The 25,162-nt window shown below is 42.1% G+C and overlaps 1 pseudogene; it reads left to right on the forward strand.

Moving 5' to 3' along the window:
* Window positions 1-3,054: 3,054 nt before the first annotated feature.
* Window positions 3,055-25,162, forward strand: part of LOC135768826 (cytochrome P450 2K1-like) — a 125,292-nt pseudogene continuing 103,184 nt past the window's right edge.

Genomic DNA, 25,162 nt, shown 5'->3' on the forward strand with positions numbered 1-25,162 from the left:
AGCACTGGATCAATGGAGAAAGGGGGCTCCTTATTTTTCCCTCTCTTAATGTAAATATTGCTGTGGGAGATAATGAGAAGTGTCTTTTGTCATTTAAAACCCCACAGCTTGGAGTTTTTGAGGAAGTAGGAAAAGAAGGCCTTTATATTTCTTATGTGAAGGCATCTAATGCTAACTTTTTGAGTGGACTTCCTTCAACAAAATGGACTGAGTTCTTTGGAACTACTTTTTCCCCTAGAGGTTACTGTTGGTGTTTATACAAGCGCCCAATTGATAAAAGGACAGTCGATCTTCAGTGGAGGATTGTCCATGGGGCGATAGCCCAAAACAGATACGTGGTGCACATTGATCCTTCTGTAGGGGTGGGTTGTCCCTTCTGTACAGATGTTAAACAGTTTTTCATTTATTTGTACAGTGTTCTTGATTAAATAATTTGGTTTTATTTTTATCTCAATGGTTCATTGACATTGATGAAGCTTTCTCCTTTGAATTGTTTACATATGGTCCAAAGTATACAGAAAGAAAAAGTCAGTTGACTTTATTGAATTTTTTGTCTGGTACAGCAAAACTTGTGATTTGGAAATCTAGAAAAAATAAGTTGTCAGGACAGGGTTCTTTGGATGTGTTGATTATCTTCAAAGGTTTGGTGGCGGCTCGGGTTAGAATAGAGCACGCCTATTATAAAATGGTGAAAAAGGTTTTCATGTGCATTTGGTGGATAAATGAGGTTCTCTGTACCGAAGATGCTGATGATAATTTGTTGCTTTCCTTTAAAAAAAAAAAAGTTTTATTGTTTTTATACAATAATATTTATTATTTTTGTTTTTTGAGTCTGTAAAATTATTGTGAATATCTGAAATTGTTCTTTTAAAGGAGTATTTCAATTCTCTCTCTCACACTCCCTCTCACTCTCTCTCTGCAATGTCTAATGTCAGGTTGTTGTGTTTTACTTGACGCAAAACTGCTAGACCTCAGATGATATGACCTCGCTAGACCTCGCTAGACCTCGCATGGTATTAAAAACGCGTCGTGCAAATGAGCGGTAAAAACCCGGTCGGCAATTTCGTACTCAAGAGCATGAATCCTACCTTTCATAGGAATGAAACGCTCACTTCGCGTCAGTGGTCGCTTAAATATGGCCAGGGGTTTCTTTCATAAGTTAAATTGAGGGTCTGCATTAGCGCGCCTGTCTCGTCCATCTCAATGGTTCTTTTTGCGCGTTCCTCCACCTATAAATCAATCATCCGTGGCGCATCTTTATCATCTTGCTTTTTTTTTATATTTTTACTCAGTAACAGATATGATTTAAAGGAACAGTATGTAGGATTGTGGCCAAAACTGGTATTGCAATCACAAAACTTGTGGCTAAAACTGGTACTGCGATCACACAACTGGTGGCCAGTACACAAAATGACAACATAAACATCAGTTGAGGGCTGCAACTCCCCTTTTTAAAGGAGCATTTCACCCGTAAAAACATTTATCTATATTGAAAGTGTGTCATATTTGTAGTCGAAATGTAACATACATTTAGAATTTGGTGCCTATTGGACCGAGAAAAGGGGTGTTTGTAATTTCACCCCATCAACAAAGATATTGGACTTCCTTCTTTCAATGATGCAAAATGATGATTTTACATCATTGAAAGAAGGAAGTGCAACACAGAAATCAGTTTTTCTCCTGTCTCAGCGGCAACTGAGGAAATCATGCATGACCATTCAAAAACATGACTGGGGTTCTAACTATACAAAGCTTAATGCAAATGGGTGAAGTGTCCCTTTAAATGACAATATCTTGCCCAAATCACTGTCGTCAGTGATATAAGTATTTGAAATGAAAATGATTTCTTAATGTCTAGTGACATATCAGGGCCATTTTATGATTAATTGATATACATTTCTTACATACTGTTCCTTTAAAATGTAGCGAAGTACAATACTTTAAACAAAACATACTTGAGTAAAAGTAAAAGTACAGATTTTAAAAACTATTCAAAAAAGTAAAAGTACCAAAAAAAAAACCTACTCAATTACAGTAATGTGAGTAAATGTGATTCATTACTTTCCACCTCTGTTTATGAGTGAGAATGCTTTGAGAGGTTGATTTAGTCCATAACAAAAAAGTCTATTAGGATGAAATCCAGAAGGTTTGTGGTTTTGGAAATATCCAGAAATGTCTGAATATGGTCCTCGAGGGACTGATTACCTTGGCTTAGATGGACGAGGGCAACTGCTGGATCAATATTTGGTCATTAGATCTGTTACGATTTCAGGCAGGCAAAGCAAAGGTGAGGATCCACATGCAGTTTTAAAGTCTTTTTAAATTCAAAGGGTAAAACAGGAAGACAAGGCAGGACAAAACATAGCAGAACTACACATAAGTAATACTTAACATCGACTGACAAATGGGCACAGAAATAACAAGATAATTAAATGTGTGAACAGCAAATCACAGAACAGAAACAATTAAACACTAAGACAACAAACAATAGGCAGTGAGTGAGTGTCCATGGCAACAAACAATAACAGAGTAATGCTGCGTTCCAGGCAACCTGTAACCCATAACTCACGACTTCAAAACCACGACTCACGACTCTGAACTGGGAGTACATCAATATAGTACGAGTTCACGGGTGGGAAGTCACGGGTTTGACTGCCGTTCCAGTGCACTTTCAACGGTAGAAGGATGCAAAAACACGAGTTACAGGCTGCCTGGAACGCATAAGGTCGTGAGTCTTGGTTTTGAAGTCTTAACTCACGGGTTTAAAAACCTGCCTGGAACGCAGCATTATTCCAAAAAACATAACAGAACCGTTACAATAGCATTAACTGTTACTGTTTCACAATTTTAAAATTAGCAAATTCTTATATGAAAACAACCTTGTCAACTCGACACACATCATGTTTGCTTATGCTTGTTTAAAATAATACTCTAAACCATAATGCATAACTTTTATTCTTTTCCAAATACTTTTGTGGCCACTGTGGACCGACTGACAGCCTACTTCAGGGGCACATTCAAGTTCAAAACGGTGGGCAACGTTTTGCTATGGTTTCCAGGTTGAACAACATGTATGTTCAATGCATCACTGTTTCTGTTTAATAAACGTTGTGCAGTGTTTTGTCGGAGCTGAAGGCAGCCCTGTTGTGTTTGTTTTGCAAATCTTTCCTGGCTCCTCCTACATGTTTTAGACCAAACGATTGCCTGGCCTGAATACGTATCTGTTCAGTTTGAAGACTCACTACAGCCGTGTGTTAATCTCTTTTACTATGGCTTTAGTGGAAACACTTCTCCTGAATGTCTCCAGCACAGGAGCTTTACTCGCTGCTCTTCTGCTACTTTTGGTTATTTATTTCTGCTTCAGGTCTCCAGAAGATGACCAAGAACCTCCAGGACCCAAACCACTGCCGCTCGTGGGAAACCTGCACCTTCTGGACCTTAAACAACTTCATGTGAGCCTCTGGAATGTGAGTAGGATTTTATATTTGTATTCATTTTCTAGATGTTTCCCATTACAGTCCCAGTAAAATGGATTGTGTCTTTAGGGATTTTTATTAAAACTAATATGAAACATAAAAAATCTGGGGCGTAGCCACGGGTGTGCCAGGGTGTGCCTAAAAATGAATGCTGAATACATTTTTTTGTGTAAATATTTTTTTTACTAACTTGGGCTATTGTTGTTTACTTAGAATATATATATTTTTTTAAAATCAACCCTTTCACGCATAAGTTAAAAAATATTTCAATATGTCCATGACACACCGCAGCCCCAATAACTTTTATTTCCTTTATTAATACTTGTCATACAAACAAAAGATAAATGTCTACATAATGCTCGGAATATCTACTTTTAAATGATGTAAGTGAAATTGTACATTGCTAATACTACATGATTTCAGCATATATAGGCCGGAATGTGTGTAAAGTAATTGTCTTGTGGACAGAATAAAGTTTAAGATTTGCATTTCTTTTTACAACAAAACCCAAACACAATGTTTGTATCCTTGAAGTGATCTTTATAGGCTACTGTATGATTATTAGTTGGACTGGATTTCCACCTTGAACTTGAAAGTGTGACGTGCATCATACCCACTGATGATAAACGACTTTATGTTTGTGTCTTTTTGGCTTAAAATGCTCATATCATATGCAAATATGTCTTAGTGATTTTCATAGTAAACAATATATCTCTTATATATTCAATATCACTATAAATCTTATCTCGCGGTACTTTGACGTCATCTGACTGTGGCGCCGCATAAAGTCAGTGACGTGGCTGACGTACGACGCGGCTGACTGTTATCTGTCCCCCCCCAGCTTCTTTTTTTTATTTTGTTTTGTGCCCTCTACCTTTGTTTACAGTCTGGGGAGAGACGCACGCTATAAGTTTGAAAAAAAAACTTAGCAAACATGTCTGAGGAACAGCCGCGTCACTACAGTCACGTGACTTCATAACAGAACCGACCGAAAAGAAAATGCTGAATAAAGTCGCAATTCTTGCTATTTTTTGGACCAAAATGTATTTTCGATGCTTCAACACATTCTAACTGACCCACTGATGTCACATGGGCTACTATGTTTTTATTACCTTTCTGGACATGGAAACCGTACATAGATTTTCAATGGAGGGACAGAAAGCTCTCGGACTACATCTAACGTTAAAACATCTTAAACTGTGTTCCAAAGATGAACGGAGGTCTTCCAAGTTTAGAACAACATAAGGGTAAGTCATTAATGACATTATTTTCATCATTTTTGGGCGCACTATCCCTATTAAGGAGCCACGCTGTTCCCTTTGGGGGTGGGGGCAAAAACAAAACAAACAAAGCCACTTATCCAGTATGTAAATATACACACAGACAATGACGCCCCCCGCTGCACGCTAGAATCTCTGGAAAAAAAGCTGATTTCAACCGCAAAATGTATGCTTTTAAATATACAAAAACTGCTATCTCAAACATGGGGAGGCTTCTTCGTGATGTCAACTAGATTCTGCAATAAAACAAAAATCACAAATTTTGAAAAAAAAACTTTGTATCTCATTATCTCGAAAGTTGTGCTGCCGACTTGTGTCACTGGTTTCCTTGACGGGTCACATATATGACAAGTGCTGAGCATGTCCGTCTCTGGCTCAGTGCCAACCAACCGCAAAAGCAGTTTGAATCTGGCTGGCAGTTCTGTGACATCACTAAACATTCTTTATCATATTCTTGTCAGGGTTTTGTGTTGCATTTAGTTCTGTTCATTGTTAATCATCTTGTTTAGTTCATTTGTTATCTCATTTCATTATTATTAGTCTCACCTGTTTGATTATTAGTTAAGTTCTTACACCTGTGTTCAATTAGTTTGCTCACCCTTTATATTCTGCCCTCATGTGTCTTTCCCTTGTCAGTCGTTGAATGTGCATGTTATGTGAAGCTGTTCCTCTTCATCGTTGTGTGTATTGAATAAAGTTCCAGAGCATATATATAGAATCCTGTTTCCTCGTTATCGTTTGTACTAGTAGAGTTAGAGTACGTGACAGAACGACTGACCATAAAAGTTTAACGTGGCGTTTAGTGTTTCCCCTCCTGTTTCCAGAGTTTTTTTTGTTTTCCGTAAACACAGTTTCGTTTTTAGTTTATTCTCATTATCAGTGGCGAACCGTGGGTACTTCAGCTGGGCCTTCAAAATATGCAATGAAGTGCAAATGCCTCTCCATCCATAATACTAGGCTATTCGTATTTTCGTTAAATCATACAGTGAACGTGTAAAAATTCTGAGCACGCAAAGTTAAATTACAGAATGGGCATTGTCTGCCTTTAAATGCAGTTTTAAAGTTTAAAATTACTTTAATCTAACTGATAAACACAAATACAGATTCTGCTGCTCTGTAATGACAGGGGCTCTGTAAATTTGCATTTAACAAGCTTAAATTATGTTCTTTAATTTATATTTTATTTTTTGGAAATATATATTTAGCTGTCGGATACCTTGTTAATCTTTTTCATAAGGGGAAATATAGCACCCTGCGTTCTCAGTGCACCTCCTTGTGGCTTATAACTGTTGTTATAAGATATCCAGGGCTCGCAAAATCGCTAGCCCGAGCCCCGAGGTCCCTGGGCTATTGCGAATTCTTGTCGGGCTACCAAAATGTATCTCCGCCCTGCCCATCGGGTATAGCGAGGTAAAAAATATTTTTCGCATTCTCTCAGATTTAGTTAGGAAATTATATTGTATGTAATTCGGCGTCGTCTGTCAGTCATTACTATCCTCACGTAACAAGTGAAACTGTCAGGAAGTAAAAGTATAATTAAACCCATTATTTTTCTCGTGTTCGCGTCATATGCACAGGCTCCTCTCACGCGCTTTTTCCAGCTGTGCTCTTCACGACTCACGAGTACGCGCTTAAGTAATTTCGTTTTTACCTCAGCCCTATCAAGCTAGCCACAACGTCAATCACGTTTTCCGCCATTTACCTCAACCACTCTCACCGCAGAGATTCGGGCCATTAGACTGTATTAATATTAACGGTCTATGATCTTCGTCTTTGGTGTTTTACGGCAGCTCGCATCCAGTTTTTTGCATGATTAGGACTTCATGAAGGCTTACAATGTTTTGTTTTTTGCCCGCCCACTTGAAATCAAAACGTGATTGGTCGACTTGCCCGTCACTCTCCACACCAAAACACATAGCTTGGCCTTCCCTGGGATTCATGAAGTCCTAACCAATGAATGAGCCAGCTAACCGGGCCTTAATAGAGACGGACGATTCTGATTGGATTAGATGTTTTCATGACATGAACCTGACAGTAAGCTTAACGTTAGAACATAGATGAGAGAAAATATATTACATGTATTGTATTGGATTGAATTAAATAGAAATTAAAAAATGTAAAAACATATTTTTATTGAATATTATTTATTTGTATTATTATAATAAAAAATCTTTTTATTAATTTTTTTAGGCCTTCTCTGAAGGCGTAGAAGGCCCTGAAGGTTCCCCACTGCTCATTATGGATCTCCCCCCTTCAGTTAAAATCCAAATTCTGGACCAGGAGGATCGCCCGTTGGAAATTCACATCAAGGACTTTCTAGACCTGGCGTGCCTTACCAACTTCACCGATCACGCGCTCTGTGTTTTTCTGAAAACCAGCCTGAACGATCGATCATGGGCACGTCTTCCAACGGGCGGTCCAGAGAACAACTTCACCGCTTATGTGGAGTGGGTGCTGTTCCACAACAACTCTCCATTCACCGTCGGCCCCGCCGATGGGGAGTTTGCAGCCAGCCCCACTTCACCCCCAGAGACCGACATGCCAACACCCTCCACGGACCTCGAGCCCACCGCGGGCGGAGAACCAGGCAACGCGACCAGTGAGCCAGAGCGAACCCCTGAGCCCAGCGTCGCTGAGATCCCGGATCCCTCTCCCGACCAGGTGCGAGAGCCGAGTTGTCTGGGATTCGCCGCGGGAGCTGCTGAGGATGTCGAGGAAGACATCCACCTCCACGCTGCTGAGGGTGAGCATATTACGTCTCTTGGGGAAATTTTTTCGGACTGTGCTATGGACATTTCCCTTTCTTCGTCAGCTCCGCTGGTTTCGTCCAGCTCCTCCTCGTCACAGTTGGACCCGCCCAACCTCCCACTCCCACCTCCTCTGCCTACCTCAGCCAGTCTGAAGCACCTGCAGCCATCACAGCGACACGCCCCTGCTCATCCTCAGCGCGTCATTGCCGCTGGTTTGACTGATCCGGGGCGTGCCTCTCTGCTAGCTGTTTTCGGGGAGCTCTCCAGTTCTCCACCTCCGCTCCCTGAGACCAAGAGCTCGCCTCGGCCCGTCGGACCAGTGGCATCGCTTCTGGTCTCTCCTTCCTCCCCTTCGTCGGCTCCCGTATCTACAACGATGTCACCAGGCATCGTCACCACTCCGGCTCCGCCCTGGTCGGTCGTCGTCCCGTCCTCGCTTCCGGGTTTTCCTCGCTCCCCAAGTGTCCCTCACTCCACCCTTCCAGCTCGTTGGGCTCCTCCCTCCTACGGGCGTTCACCTTTGGGTTCCTCTGCTCTGGCTCCGCCTCGTAGCTCCGGTCCACCTCCTACATCTCGGTCGGGAGACCCACCAGCTCTGCCCCGCCCCTCGAGTTCCTTGGCTCCCCCCGGGTTCTCTGCTCGCACGGCTCCACCCTGGATCTTCCAAGTGCCGTCATCGCCGTTGTCCGTCCCCAGGGTGGGTAGTAAGAACAATACTCCACCCTGGCTCCTCCCACCAGCGACTCCACCCTGGGGCTTCATCCCGTTTCGGTCTCTGGGGCCTGGTCCAGACCCCTTCCTAATCCCTCCCTCATTTTTGGACATTTCTGTTGTTTTGGACTCCCTCCCTCCCTCCACTTCGGTGTTGTTTTAGTTACGGCGTGGGACGCGCCTTTGGGAGGGGGGGCGTACTGTCAGGGTTTTGTGTTGCATTTAGTTCTGTTCATTGTTAATCATCTTGTTTAGTTCATTTGTTATCTCATTTCATTATTATTAGTCTCACCTGTTTGATTATTAGTTAAGTTCTTACACCTGTGTTCAATTAGTTTGCTCACCCTTTATATTCTGCCCTCATGTGTCTTTCCCTTGTCAGTCGTTGAATGTGCATGTTATGTGAAGCTGTTCCTCGTCACCGTTGTGTGTATTGAATAAAGTTCCAGAGCATATATATAGAATCCTGTTTCCTCGTTATCGTTTGTATTAGTAGAGTTAGAGTATGTGACAATTCTCAGGGCACAGAAATAAGAATCCACTATATGTTGCCATTAACGCATGGTTATATGCTTATGGTTAATAATTTAGCACAGTAATATGACAATGAATGTGGCACACCCAGAGTCTCTTTTCTGGCTACGCTACTGACATATACTGTAGATATACAGTATATATATATATATATATATATATATATATATATATTCAATGCCTTCACTTATGTCTTGCAAGTTTAAACAAGCATGATAGATCAGTTCGTTAGTTTATAGGTTTGTTAACCTGCAAGAGGATGTCCTGAAGCGGTCTTTATTTACATTAATTTAAAATAGGGCTGCACGATAAATCGCACGCGGCTGTCATGCGCATCTTGTCAGTAAAGTGGGTTCCTTGATTAGTAATAAATCGCCATCAGCTGCTTACGGATGGAGTGGCATTTACTACACAGAGCCGTAGTTCACTGACACTGACAAGGTGATTCATCCACGATTATAAATGCAATATTTTGCCGCTTGTCAATGAACTACGGCTCTGTGAAATAGATGCTGCTCCATCTGACTGCAGCTGATGGCTTTACTGACAATATGCGCATGACAATCGCGTGCGATTTATTAAGAAAGCACTCGACAAAACAATGTCCATCTGAAGGAGTAATATTTAATCAATTTTTATTCCAAACACAGCGATAGGAGCCACTGAGGGGGCTAACAGTCGGTTGGCAAACCAGCTTTTATGAGTTTAATTTGTTTATTGTTTTTTTGAATGGTTTCTAATGAGGGGTGTGGTTTTAACTTATAAGTTGCTGACTTGAGCGCCGGGTTGAACCCCTTTATAATCCAGCTTTTAATGCATTGGATGCCCATAACCAGTCTGAATAGGTGATAATGTTTGCCCTGTGCAGATCCTCTAAATGGGGCTATCTGACAAAAAATACATTGAATGAATGCTTAGAAGACGAATAAAGAAACATTAGCATAACATTTAGCTGTTTTCTCTAAATAAATTCACATGATATAGTTTTAAGCAACACCTGTATACCTGTGTAACTTGAATCACACCTGTGTAACCAGGATCATGTTTGAAACGGTACAAAGTGTTTTGCTTCTTTTGTATTTGTGTCACACGGTGACGATTTCGAGGGGCGGAACTATTTGATGGGGAAGATTAGTTCCGCCCGGAAGGTTTCCCATCCGGATGACGAAACCGAAACACTGGAACTTCCGGTAAGCGCCGCGAGGCGAAATCAAGCCTAACCTAACACAGGTGTGAGTAAGGAAACTAGCAATCAGTGATTGGAGGATACACGGCAGAAGAGGGATATATAAAGGAGCTGTAAAGACAAAGCAGGAGTTCAGTCTGTCAGTTGTTGAGTGGGCCGTTTGTTCCGTTGTTGCTCTGCTTTGCAGTTCGGCAGCGCAGGAGTTCGCTGTGAAGTCGATAAAGGCTGGGATTTCGTTGCGGGTTCACTCTGGTGTCATCGAAGGAAGAATTGGGCTGAGGCACGCTGGTAACAGAAGGATTTTACAGTTGCTGGAATTAAGAGTGAGAAGAAGAGAAAGACACGGGCTGAGTATATGATGCATTGAAGGCTCTTTGAGAAACGAGATGCTTTGTGAACGTTATTGATGTGTGTGTGCTGTTGTTAGCAGCCGACTCACCGTGAGTGCACTGAGGAGCACAGTAGATGTGGATTTACATCGGGGCGAAGAGGAAAGCATATAAGCCTGCTGAGGGAAACAAAGGAAAAAGTATCGTCAATATTGTGAGTACTCGGCATCTAAATTACTGTGCTATTTTGAAATGCTGTTTCAACGTGCATTGTGAGCCTTAGTAGGCGAGACTACGGCCCCACCACGGAGTAAGACGTGGGCGAGCCTGGGCATAACAACTCGGAGAGGATTAAAGGGCCACAGCAGCGACGCTTGTACCGGCAGCCTGCAAATTCATTTCCATCAGCCCAAAGACAGTCGGACGAAGTGGGGCTGCGACTTTATTGATTCACGTAGAAGAGTGAAGAGTGCTGTGGGTGAGTCTGAGATTTGGTTGTGACAAATACACTTTAAGCTTATTGCAGTGATGCTGTGTGGTGTTTTCAGTAGTCCCCTTTTCTGAACTTGTCGTGAGACAACAAGAGGCCGTGAGGCTGGCAGTTTACTTACTATACATGCTGTGTGTGTGTGACTCTTGCGTGGCGCTTCAGTGGAGTGCTGGCTCTGTAACCCTTGGAAGTGGCCGATTCGGTGGAACGGTGGTGAACCCTCCTCTTAACATCAGAGTACTGTGAGTGAAGCAACCTTTTACAGAGTACGTTGTGTGTATGATTGCACTGTTGTGTACAGGGAAGCATAGATCGATACCACCTGTCACGGAGCCTCTACAAAGGTGCGCCCCTGTCCAGTTCTCGGGAGTTGAAGTGAACGAGAGGAGAGGGCAGCGTTCGGCTCGGCATGGCAGTGTTGGATTTCCCCCGCTGACAGTATCATCGGCGTGTGGGAAGGACGTACCACGACACGTCGCCATCATAAAGGTTGGAGAAATATTTATCTACCGACTGAGTGCAGTACCGTAAGTCCACCATTCCCGAATCGGTGCCACCATGGAAAGTACTCATTGAATGCATGGAATGTGAATATTGTCTGACGAAACCCAAGAGAGAGCGTGACTAAAACAATTGCCCTGTTACTGAGGTGAAGAGTTACCAGTGTTGACCAAGTGTGAGCCCCAGTGTTGAGATTACCCCCTGTGTTACAGCTACTAGCCTACAGTGAGCGAGAGTGAGAGAACCAGAGCCTGTTACTGTGAGAAACTTACCTGTGTGCGGCCACCCGTGAGTAGTGTGAGCCCCAGTGTTGAGATTAACCCCTGTGTTACAGCTACCAGCCTACCGCGGGAGAGAGAGCGAGAACCAGAGCCTGTTACTGCGAGAAACTTACCTGTGTGCGGCCACCCGTGAGTAGTGTGAGCCCCAGTGTTGAGATTAACCCCTGTGTTACAGCTACCAGCCAACAGTGGGAGAGAGAGAGAAAACCAGAGCCCGTTACTGTGAGAAACTTACCTGTGTGCGGCCACCCGTGAGTAGTGTGAGCCCCAGTGTTGAGATTAACCCCTGTGTTACAGCTACCAGCCTACAGTGGGAGAGAGAGAGAGAACCAGAGCCTGTTACTGTGAGATACTTGCCTGTGTGTGGCCACTCGTGAGTAGTGTGAGCCCCAGTGTTGAGATTAACCCTTGTGTTACAGCTACAATCCTACAGCAGGAGAGAGAGAGAGAACCAGAGCCTGTTACTGTGGGATACTTACCTGTGTGCGGCCACCCGTGAGTAGTGTGAGCCCCAGTGTTGAGGTTGACCCTTGTGTTGCCACTGCCAGCCTAAAGCAGGAGAAAGAGAGAGAGCAGCAGAGCATGCGACTGGGAGATACTTACCGCGTGGTTACCAGTGAGTAGTGAGAGCCCCGGTATTGGAACATATAACTGTCTTGGTGTTTCTTTCTGCCTCCAGGAGGAAAGGAGGGCGCCACGGGATCAACAAACCAAGGCGGAAGAGCCTTACCTGCTCGCCTTCCCCCTGTCCCCTCAGTGTCTCGGATCCCAAACACCTGGCCCCTAGGCCCCCTCCTCCTGCTACGTATCACGGCCCACCTGGAGGGCAGAACAGAGGCCTTTAGTTTTAACCTTCCCCTTTTCCCCATCCCTATACCTCTTTTTAAATAATTTAAATAAAGCTATATTTTTATACTTACCTGTACTTGTGTTGTCTGGTCATTGGGTTGGCTTGGGACCTCCTCGAGGTGGAAACTAAGAAGGGGCGTGGCTTGTTTACATTAGTGGCCAGCCCCGACCTGTGACACATGTTTTGTTTTATTTTGTTTTCTTCCCCAACAAAATATTTTTTTATCAGTGCTTCTAATTTGTAATGTTATAATGTCAGACAGGTTTGAAGTATAAATGGATGTCCCTTAACATTTAAACTTTTTCCTTGCTCTTGTTTACCGGTTCAGTTATCCAAGAAATATGGGTCAGTGTTCAAAGTTCACCTTGGCCCCAAAAAGATTGTGGTTTTGGCCGGATACAAGACGGTAAAACAAGCACTGGTGAACCAGGCTGACGAATTTGGGGAAAGAGACATAACACCCATATTCCAAGACATCAGTAAAGTACATGGTAACACATCACTTCAACCATTTTACTGTTGACTATCAGTTAAACAAATTAATTTATTGATATTTGTTTGTTTTTTGTTGATCTGTAATTTGAGAAAAAAATGTTTCATTGTTATATAATTCCAATGCATGAGGGTATCAAGGCATGTCTGAATCGAGTGTTAGGTTTACTTCCTGTCTCCGGAGACTCTTAAGACAATAGCCGCTTTTGCACTATCGGGCCTGTGCAAGCCAGGGCTTCAAAGAGGCCTCAAGATAACCCCTCCCTTAATACGCCTACCTGGATCTAACATCACACAATTCTCAAAAATTGTGTTTCAACTTAAACTATAGTTGAGGAGAAAAGGCTAAACACCTATACGTGATAGTCTGTGATAAAGTCCTTCAGATATTCAGGACGAGCCCTTGCTTGAACCGGTCAGCTCTCCAATGCCATCGGCTGTGGCACAGCTTGACCACCCTGATTAACGTCAAGCAGTGGCTGAAGGTTTTGCGACCCCAATGCTGGCAAAGACGGTTGTCAGACACCGTACGTCTGACTGGTGCGGGGCCGATGTCTGTGACTCCTGGGGCCCCGCTTGAGCAGGCTGAAGAGTTTCGTGGCCTTCCAGTGTCGTTCTGGGGTCGAACGGTCAAATCTTTCTTGTTTATTTTATAAAGTCCTGTATTGTTTACTCCTGTCTGCGCTTGGGTTCATCTGCCCCCAAACCCTCACAATATTGATGAAAAGTTTCTTGCATTGCAAGGGAATGACGCTCTGCGACATTTGCTTTGATAGCCGAATCAATTTTAGGTGGGACGACTGCGAACGCAAAGGCCCCGGAAGGGACAGTCGGCCCACGAGGGTCACAAAGGGTCCGTCAAGGGCCCCGGGTCAGGCGGAGGGGCCCTGTGCTCCTACTGTCTTGTTCGGGGTCAGTGGGTCAAAACAGTGATCAAAGTTTCCGAAACACTTATAACAGTTAATTGGCTCAAGGAGCGCCTTCCGTTTGTGCATGAAAGGTTGCGTGAAATCGAGATTTTTAAGGTTCGGTCCTCCAGGGGCCCCTAAGACACCACTCCAATGCCCTTGCGATGCAAGGAACTTTTCATCGATATTGTGAGGGCTTGTGGGTAGATGAACCCTAGTGAAAACAGGAGCAAGCAATACAGGACTTTATTAAATAAACAAGAAAACAAAAACCCACGAGGGGGGAAAACAAGACAGGGTATACACGACACTAGTCAAGGACACTAAGTAACAAAACACTGACAGGATGAGACTATACTACCGTAAAACTTCAAATAATAGCCCCGGCTTTTATTTTCCCAAACCTATCGTCACACCAGGTGTCTAAAAGAGACGGGCGTCTATAAGAGACAGGCTTTTAATTTAAATGTTCCAGCATGACAGCAGGAGGTTACCACATATTACATTTTATTTATAATTTGAATGTGTTTAACAAATTAGTTTGTGTAAGAATAACAGTCTTAAATGATTGGCACCATAAATAAAGCCAACGAGGATATGCTTTTTATTGGTTATTGCGTGAAATCTTACCCAGATACAACATTGCTATTTTCTGATTTGCTATTGTGTAGCCTCTTTCTTTTTTTTGGATTGGCTCGCTCGACTAGAACTCCAGGGGAGACGGGCTTGATAGAGAGAGCAGTGCGGCCAGATACATTTTGGGCGCTGCAGCATATTATATATGATAAATAGTGTTTCCGCGTGAGAGATACAATGTGTGGCGGGAGTGCATGCATGACAAAAGACTGAAAGCCCGGCTTTTATCAGCGGCCTCAAAACACTACCGGCCCTCCGGGAAAAGTCCAGACTCTCCCGATTGCCACTTCGCTACTGTCATCATCACTTCAAACCTGACGATGAATCTTTTTGTGTTGTCATAGTGGCGAGTAAGGGAACGACTGCGTCTGTCACGTGACATCTACCGGTAAGCAAAACTTTAGCGTGTGCAATCTGCACCATAGAACTGGCTTAAACAGACGATCTGACGGGTTTTAGAAGATTAAATACAACCCGAAACTAAAAAACAGTCCAGGCCTTTATTTGAGACAGCCGTTTATTTACCCAAACCTGTCGTCACACCAGGCGTCTAAAAGAGACAGGCGTCTATTTGGGACTCGGCTATTATTTGAAGTTATATAAAACAAGACAATAAACTGGACTAGACTAACAGTACAAATAAACTTGACTTAACTGGTTCTTTATACAACCGGAACAAAACAGGAACAAAACAGTACTTGCGTAGACAGAACAATGGGCACAAGGACCTGAATAGGGGAGAAAATAATGAGGATCACAAGGGAGCGGGGTAAAAAAGACAAGACAAGGAAAACACGTGGCTGCGTAAAATCATCTAAGGCCACGTGTTCCCACACAAAATATGGTACTGTCAGAACCCTGCCACAAAGACTAGATATAATACAAGACATGATTCTGACAGGATCCTGACAGATATTCTCTCAAGATGCTCTGACAGGGCATGAGACAAAGAGGCCTGCCTGCAAGTTTTCTTGATCAGAGAAAAAAAATCTGCCTCCCTGGACACGCGGTCTCTGTATGCTCTCTTCACGATGCTCTCGTCAGGGGCCCCTTGGGCAGATGGAGAAGTATCGCGACCCTGCGGCTTCGTTCGGGGGTCAAATGGTTAGAAAAGGATCAAATCTGTATTTTTTAGGAATATTTAATGTTATTTGGGGGGGGGGCACTTCCTAAACACCGACGACATCTATACTTTGAAACCTTTTTCCTGGGTGCCCCGAGTGTCAACAGTCGAGGCCCCTAGGTTGCGGGCTCTTTCTGACCCCTTTTTTGGGGCTGACCATGAAACCAATAGTAAAAAGCATTGAATAAATTGCATATGGGACACCCAGAAAACAGGGTCAGAATGGTCCGGGATGCCAAAACTTTGCTGGTAGTAACATGGTTGGCCCCTAAACCGGGGTTTAGTTGCTCTGAATACATGTTAAAGATTTTAAATGAGGATGGGTTTTAGGATGAAATCAGGCCTGTTCTGAGTGTCTGCCATTAAAGTGAATGGGCAAGCAGAGCTCTACATTAAAAATGATAAAAAATATGTATCTCAGCCCTATGTCTTATCCCTTTCGGTGTGTCGCCCAGGGGCACGTGTAGCAACTCTGTGTGCAATTTCAATCCACCCGGACAATCGGGGGCCGTATGGAAAGGGTGCAAGTCTCATCAAAAACCTGTCCACCCGCAATCAATTTTGTGGACCACGTGTATTATATTCGTGGACACATGTGTTTTGAGTAACTTTGAGCAATTTTGACCTTTAATCAACATGAGAGTGCTCAATAGGGTGTGCAGAGTGAAATACGTCAAGTTTTGTCCAAAATGGCCATTTTAAAGGGCAGGTAGTCATCTTGTAACACAGTGTCTATGAAAAGCATACATGTGGTACATTGAATAAATTACAGGTGGAAACTTCCTGTCATACACAGAATGACCCCCAGAAATCTATTTTGTGGACCACGTGTAGTTTGTGGACACACGTGTTTTGAACAAATTTGCACCTCCAGGTCCCCCGGGAGGATAAAAATTTTCCCCGTGCTCCTGGGACATCCCAGCCAACATTGATATGTGGGCCCCACGTGGTTCCCATCTGGGCAGCATGGGTTACATGTGGGCATGGGCTTCACATGGGCAATATACGTGGGTCCCATGTGGGTTTCCCTATTTGGGCCACATATGGGTTTGCCCATGTGGGATAATAATGTGGGCCCCTCATGGCACCTATGTGGGCAAAACATTTTTATGCTTGAAATACATCTTTATACATTTACAATCTTAAAATAATAACTTTTGGTTGATTGTCACTTTTAAACAAATAGCAAATAATATTTTAATATAATATTTTTTACATTTATATAACATTTATATGTGGGCCCCACATGGGTCCCATATGGGCAACATGGGTTTCATGTGGCCATGGGCTTAACATGGACAATATATATGGGTCCCATGTGGGTTGGCTATGTGGGTCCCATATAGGTATGCCCATGTTGGATGATAATATGGGACCCATATGGGACCTATGTGGGCAAAATAATTTCATGCTTAAAATACATTTTATATACATTTACACTCTTAAAATTATTACTTTTGGTTGATAGTCACTTTTATACAAAGAGCAAATAATATCAAAGATAGGATATGATCATTATAAAACATTTTAAATAAAAATGCATTATTGTTTACTTTTAATTGTGATATTTGTAATGTTTACCTGCCAATTATTAATTTTAATTTGCACAGCTGAGCATGAGTGAAAATAAGAAATGTCAGAAAGTTCATCAGTCTGTTAGTGTGTTAATTAAAGAAATGTTTCAAACATTCTGGAAGGAGTCTGATTAGTGGAGTCAGGTGTTTCATATAAGGAGACCTCATTACCTGCTCACTGCTACGATACATTATGCTTGACAAAGTAGTCCTGCTTCAAATGTTTTTAATTGTGATTTTTTTTTTCACATAATATAATACCATATTTTATATAATCTTTGCTAAAATAGGCAGACTTTTAAAATTACAACTATAAAGATGATAAACATTTAAACTACAAGAATTTCCGCTCAGGCGCAAGGATACAGTTTCTACAGGAGCAGCAGGAGTCTCTCACACCCATTACACTTGTAATTTATCCTGAGTTATGTTTTTAGAAAATGTAATACTACGGTGCAAGTTCACGGACTGCACAGGGATAAATCAAAGCAAACGTGCAAGGACATTTAATGAGTTTGGCTGTGGATGCTTTGGAAGTTCTTCATAAAACGTTTGAGAGAAGATTAATTGATGATCAGAAGACCATCTCCAGAAGAGTGAGCAATGTTTGTGTTGTGTTTGAGTTCGAAGTATTTTAAGAGTTTGACTTCTTTCAATGCCTATTTTAAGTGTTATGTTAAATTGTTAGTCATTACCTGCATTAGCAGTTTTGAAAAGTTCATGATTATTTTAGCATTGAAAGTGTTATAAATTGACAAAGTATTTTGATTTATTGAACCTTTACAGTTTTTTATTTGATTTTTCATATTGCACCTCCTTCATGTTTTGTGATGTTACAGATTAATGAAATGTTGAATATTTATGCTGAAATCTGATATTTACCGAACTGAAATTATTTTGCTTTTATCGGTTTTCAATTTAAAACAAATATATTATTTAAGTAAATTACAATAAAGCATTAAAAATTTAATTATTACATAATAAGGGACCAGTCCAGTACCCATTAAAAACCCATACTGGGCCCTGGGAAATAATGTGGGCTTCATTAGGTGGGGTTGCCCAGTTGGGCCCCACATAAGCCCCACTCAGTTTCTATATCAAATTCATGTGGGCAAACCAGGTGGGGCCATAGTGGAACCCGTGGACAAACCCATATAGGGCCCACATAGGAAGCCCATATGGGGCCCACATGGCCCCACCTTGCAATGTTGGCTGGGATGCTGTTTTGGTATGTTGTCCAATGCCCCCAGAAGGGTCAGAATCTGAAATTTGGGGCCGCTTCCTGGAAAATGTCCCGTCCCAATGTCAAATTAATAAACAGGAGGTCCTTACAAGGTTTGTGAACTATGCTAAATACGCTGTAAGAAGGCAGAATAGCAAAAATACAAAAGTCGGCAGCACAAGTTTCGAGAAAATGAGAAACAAAGTTTTTTTTCAAAATTTGTGATTTTCGTTTTATTGCAGAATCTGTTAGTTGAGATCACGATAAAGGCCTCTCCATGCTTGAGATAGCCGTTTTTGTACATTTAAAAGCGTACATTTTGCGGTTGAAATCGGCTTGTTTTTCCGGAGATTCTAGCGTGCAGCGGGGGCGTCATTGTCTGTGTGTATATTTACATACTGTATAAGCTTGTGTTTTCGCCTCTGCACCCAAAGGGAACAGCGTTGCTCCTGAATAGGGATAGTTCGCCCCAAAATGAAAATAATATCATTAATGACTCACCCATAAACTCAGAAGACCTCCATTCATCTTCGGAACACAGTTTAAGATGTTTTAATGTTAGATATAGTCTGAGAGCTTTGTGTCTCCTCCAATTGAAAATCTATGTATAGTTTCCATGTCCAGAAAGGTAATAAAAACATTAATCAAAGTAGTCCATGTGACATGAGTGGGTCAGCTTGAATGTGTTTAAGCATCGAAAATACATTTTGGTCCAAAAATAGCAAGAATTACGACTTTATTCAGCATTGTCTTCTCTTCCGGCTCTGAACCGTGTGAAGTCACGTGACTGTAGTGACGCGGCTGACCTGTCCCTCAGACATGTTTGCTAAGTTTTTTTTTTCAAATTTAAAAATTGTGTGTCTCCCCAGACTATAAATAAAGCTCGTGCGCACAAAACAAAATAAAAATAAAAGAAGCTGGGGGCGGAACAGATAACAGTCAGCCCCCTCGTACGCCACTGACTTTATGTGGCGCCGCAGTCGGATGACGTCAAAGTACCGCGAGAGCTCTTCAAGAAATCTTACGGAGTAGTTTAATTTGGACTTGCTCTCGCAGTACTATGACGTCATCTCTCTGTCAGTTCTTGCAGCGCAGCATGAAGTCAAACACATAGTTTACACAGAGATTGTTGAATTCTTTATATAATTGGCTACATGTTTTGTCTATCAATATTTTCCATGAAGTCATTGGCTGATGGAGGAACGAGCAAGCGATTGGTAACATCTCTAAAGGAGGTCACGTTTTCGACGGCGCTGTTTGGATTATCTATTATACTACCGCCCTATTTTAAATACAAACTTTGAAGGCGGGTTCATGTGTTTAACGGAACGTAAATTACCGGAGTGTAATCTCATATACAGATTGTATATTATATTCTATTACCAGAAGTTCATGCGAAATCTGATGTAAACAATAGACTATATATCTATATTTCACGGATAATACGCATGTGTGGACAAAAAGATAATTGGATGATTCACACATCTGAAACAGACTGGACTCGACTTGTGATCCACACAAAGGTAAAAATTTATGTTTCTTTTTGCATCTTGTCATTCGGACTTCTTTCACAAAATACTACATATGATGCTTAAACATCTGTATCTCAAAACGGCTTTTCAAGGGGTATGGCTTAGCTAAATGAGATGTAAATGAGCCCTACTGTCTCTCCAGGCCGGGAAAAGGGAAAAGTGTTAACTCTTCTTTCTCAAATTTCTCAGCATTCTCTTTCTTGAATGTGTTATATTCAAATGGCCACAACTTCTCCAGATCTTATTAGATTTTCATGTTTTACACATCGTTGGAAAGCTTAGAAACTGCACTTTCAGAATCTGTGAATAACACAAAATGCCCCAGATCCGACTTGTGTCACTACTTTCCGTGACTGGTCACATATAAACAACAGATGGGTTGTCGGAACATCCCGGGGTCAAATTAATAAACAGGTGGTCCTTCTGTTTATTAATTTGACACCGGGATGTTCTGACAACCCACCTGTTGTTTTTTTGTTTAACACAATCATCCCCTTTAAAGATTATTTGTCATGATCTCAAATGTTGGTTCATGGACATCCACCAATGCGTTATTCTGCCATATTACAATGTAGTTAATGTAGTCAACAGACCTTGTAAGGACAAACTGTTTATTGATTTGACACTGGGATGTTCCGACAACCCACCTGTTGTTTATATAACACAATCATCCACTTTACAGTTTATTTGGCATAATCTTAAATGTTTGTTCATGGACGTAAATCAATAAGCTATTCTGCCTTCTTACAGTGTATTTAGCATAGTTCACAAACCTCGTAAGGACCTCCTGTTTATTAATTTGACATTGGGATGGGACATTTTCCAGGAAGGGGCCCCAAATTCCAGATTCTGACCCTTCTGGAGGCACTGGACAACATACCAAAACAGCATGTCCCAGGAGCATGGGGAAGATTTTTATCCTCCCGGGGCACCTGGAGGTGCAAATTTGTTCAAAACACGTGTGTCCACAAACATACTACACGTGGTCCACAAAATAGATTTCTGGGGGTCATTCTGTGTATGACAGGAAGTTTCCACCTGTAATTTATTCAATGGACCACATGTATGCTTTTCATAGACACTGTGTTACAAGATGACTACCTGCCCTTTAAAATTGCCATTTTGGACAAAACTTGACGTATTTCACTCTGCACACCCTATTGAGCACTCTCATGTTGATTAAAGGTCAAAATTGCTCAAAGTTACTCAAAACACATGTGTCCACGGATATAATACACGTGGTCCAAAAAATTGATTGCGGGTGGATAGGTTTTTGATGAGACTTGCACCCTTTCCATACGGCCCCCGATTGTCCGGGTGGATTGAAATTGCACACAGAGTTACGACATGTGCCACTGGGCGACACACTGAAAGGGATAAGACATAGGGCTGAGATACATATTTTTATCATTTTTAATGTAGAGCTCTGCTTGCCCATTCACTTCAATGGTAGACACTCAGAACAGGCCTGATTTCATCCTAAATCACATCCACATTTAAAATCTTTAAAATGTATTCAGAGCAACTAAACCCCTGTTTGGGGGCCAACAATGTTACTACCAGCAAAGTTTTGGCATCCCGGACCATTCTGACCCTGTTTTCTGGGTGTCCCATATGCCATTTATTCAATGCTTTTTACTACTGGTTTCATGGTCGGCCCCAAAAAAGGGGTCAGAAAGAGCCCGCAACCTAGGGGCCTCGACTGTTGACACTCGGGGCCCCCAGGAACAAGGTTTCAAAGTATAGATGTTGTCGGTGTTTGGGAAGTGCCCCCCCAAAAAAAATAAAATGAAATATTTTATGAGGGAAAGTGTTATAAATATGCAGTGGCACTTTAAACTTTATTTTTCGGAAGGATAAAACCCTAAGGTGTAACCCTTTGAGGTACCCCTGGGCCTTTCATTACGTTGGCCTGCAGTCTGAAAACCGCTCTGCAAGCCCGGGGCAGCCCAGGACCCCCTGGAATGTTCGTCGGATCCCTGAAAAATGTTGTGGGCCCAGCACGCGCCATCCCCGAACCCGTTGATACAGGCTGTTAAGTAGGGGTTTCGGACCCCCCTGAACGGACCTGTGGAGCTTCCTAGAGTCTGCTATGATGACAGGGAGAGTGATATTTGAGAAGTGATAAGAAGAGAACTAATGAAGGTAGGATGAAACTGGGTTGTTGTTTGAAAGCAGAGATTCTGTTCTTTCATTTGATATATTGTTTGGAACATTTTCTGGAAGGCATTCAAAACACTGTGCACACAACTTGACTTGTCGGCTCTGTCTTCAACTCCTCCCTTGACTGCAAGCGGCAAACCTCACCGAGTGGTCAGCGCAGCTCCGCATGAACTCAAAAACACACTTTGCCTCATGAAGCAACAAGTCAGCTGCCTAAGCTTTCGGACACAGCTAATTCATGCTAAAGATAGAGGGATTAAAGTATGGACTAGCTTTTGGAAACAAATTAGATGAGCTAAACAAAGCTTTAAACAAGGATTGAATCAGTATAATTTGTTTAACTTGGTTGTATGTAAGTTGAACTCTTATAAAGGCTATTACAGAGTAAAAGATTACATATCAAACAAACAGTATGAAAATATCATAAACACAAACTAAGAGAAACTCTTTTTCTGAAGGAATCGTCTTTACAAATGGTGACAAGTGGAAAACCCTGAAAAGATTTGCTCTCTCAACTCTTTGAGACTTTGGGATGGGAAAGAAACTGAGTGAAGAGAAAATTATTCAGGAGACGCGATATCTGCGGGAAGTTTTTGAGACCTTCAAAGGTATATCAACTACAGTGTACAGTTCATAAATGCCAATTTGAGTGCTGATGTTTAACAAAATCTGATCTTTGTTTCTGTATCTCTCGCAGGAAATCCTTTTAATACAACCCAGCCAGTAAATTATGCCGTTTCTAACATCATCTCAGCTATTGTTTATGGAAAACGGTTCGAATATGAGGATCAAAAGTTTAATGAAATGGTTGACAGGGCAAACCAGTTCATCCTCTTGATGGGCTCTGCTTCCATACAGGTTCCCATTTTAGCCTTAATTAAGATGTTTGTGGTATTTATATGACCACACCTTTAAAAACGTTCAGTAATAGCATGTGTTTCATTTATTTTCATTAAAGGTGCAATGTGTAACTTTTTAGGATCTCATGAAAAATGGACCCTTTTACAGCCCACGTGGTCAAATAGCCTGTGCACGCATTTTAGCAATGGAAGTGGAGTTGTTCCCAAGTGGTTCTAACGGGTCAGCAACTTAGAAAGTTTATCAAAACTGTTTTCCAGCATCAAAATGGCTCGTTGTTGTATTTGGTTGCACTGATGTAATATATATATTATATACACTCACCTTAAGGATTATTAGGAACACCATACTAATACTGTGTTTGACCCCATTTCGCCTTCAGAACTGCCTTAATTCTACATTGCATTGATTCAACAAGGTGCTGAAAGCATTCTTTAGAAATGTTGTCCCATATTGATAGGATAGCATCTTGAGATTTGTGGGATGCACATCAAGGGCACAAAGCTCCCGTTCCACCACGTCCCAAAGATGCTCTATTGGGTTGAGATCTGGTGACTGTGGGGCCATTTTAGTACAGTGAACTCATTGTTATGTTCAAGAAACCAATTTGAAATGATTCGAGCTTTGTGACATGGTGCATTATCCTGCTGGAATTAGCCATCTTACTCTTTACAATACTCTTTCCCGACCGAGTTCTCCGCCAGTCAACTTCAAACCAGGCGATGGTGATAATACAGGTAGTCACTCTTTCCCCGTTGAGTTAGGACAGCAGTAGAGGGAGGGGGGAGAGATGGCGAATGGCCCGTCCAGCTCTGTAAAATACACTCCAACACTGATTAATTAGACCCGCTGCTCTTCCAGTTAAACGGCACTCCTAGTCAAGGGCACGAACACCAGCAAAACTTGTGATCTACCCTCTCAGGTATTCAGCAAACCACTTCACAGAATTTTTCACACATGCAGATATCCACAAAACAAACACTGCGATCAAAATACTCACAGTGACCTAGGGCTTTTTGTCCGTAGCCCTGAGCGGATCCCGTATCCTGGCGTCAGAGCGACTATGGGCAGCTATACGTGGAGTAAGCATAAACTGTATTCGTAAGTACGTAAGTAGGAGGTTCCGTCTTCCACACTTCTCTCCTCAACCATCAGGGGGGGGGAATACAATGGTAATTTCATCAAGAGAAATCAGTACACCACAATGCAGATTACAAGCACATCATCATCACATAAATTGTAGAAAATAAGAGCAACACTTCCAGCTTCAGAGAGATGATAATCCAAAGGTAGCATAAGGAATGGGTCACCATAAATAAAAAGGGCCGAAATATTCAAATATTCACAAAATTTTGCTCCAAACCTTCAAGTCACTCATCCTCACATCATAAGGGAAACACAAGCGTGGAAGAGATAATAATAAAAAAATAGCGACAGGAATGGGCCACCATCAACATACAGGGATGAAGTATTCAACCATTCACAGCTTAGAGGAACAATATAAACAATGACCAAAGTACTTATCCCATTCTCAGCAGTTATGTGTACATCCGTTCTTCGTCTCTCATAAATCCTGTATTGTAGAAGTTACTCCTCTTCCTACTTCCAGTCGATAGAGCTGCGTCTCCGCCACACTTCTGCCTTCTCAGAACTCACTCACTCTCTCTCTCACTCATATTCTCTCTCTCTCTCTCTCTCTCTCTCTCACACACACCCTCACACCAAACACTTCCGTCTCCCTCCAAAAGAAACAAGGAAAAACTCTCTCCTCTCCTCTTCAAAGAGTCCTTTTATATATAATAATTTTCACACATATTGTGAGTATTTAAAATAAATATTTTGCAAGGTTTATCTGCCAGTAAATATTATAACACATATTTAAAAGTAATCTGATATAGTCTCATTTATACAGGCGCTGCAGCTCCCCCTTGTGTTTTTTAGAGAGATGTGCAATCAGTGTGGTGATTGGAAATCATTGCGATGAGGTCAAACAATTGCGTTGAGACGATTATTTAATCATTGTGACAGCCCTATCCTCCTGTGACAGCTGCGTAGCGCCCATCACCGAATGTTGATTGTTTGTCTGAGTGAGTAGAGGGGCATGGCTTAGCCATAGGTCAATTATCAAGAACACAAGAACCTAGGCCGCATGAAAATACCAGGATGTGTTCTTGATATCGAGGATGCATCAAGTGCAGACTTGCACGTTGAAATCGCTTTAGGCCCCAGAAGTCTTTGCGGCAAAACAATGGCAGAGGAGATGTGA

Source organism: Paramisgurnus dabryanus, chromosome 3, assembly GCF_030506205.2.
Source record: "Paramisgurnus dabryanus chromosome 3, PD_genome_1.1, whole genome shotgun sequence".
In the NCBI taxonomy this organism is placed as follows: domain Eukaryota; kingdom Metazoa; phylum Chordata; class Actinopteri; order Cypriniformes; family Cobitidae; genus Paramisgurnus; species Paramisgurnus dabryanus.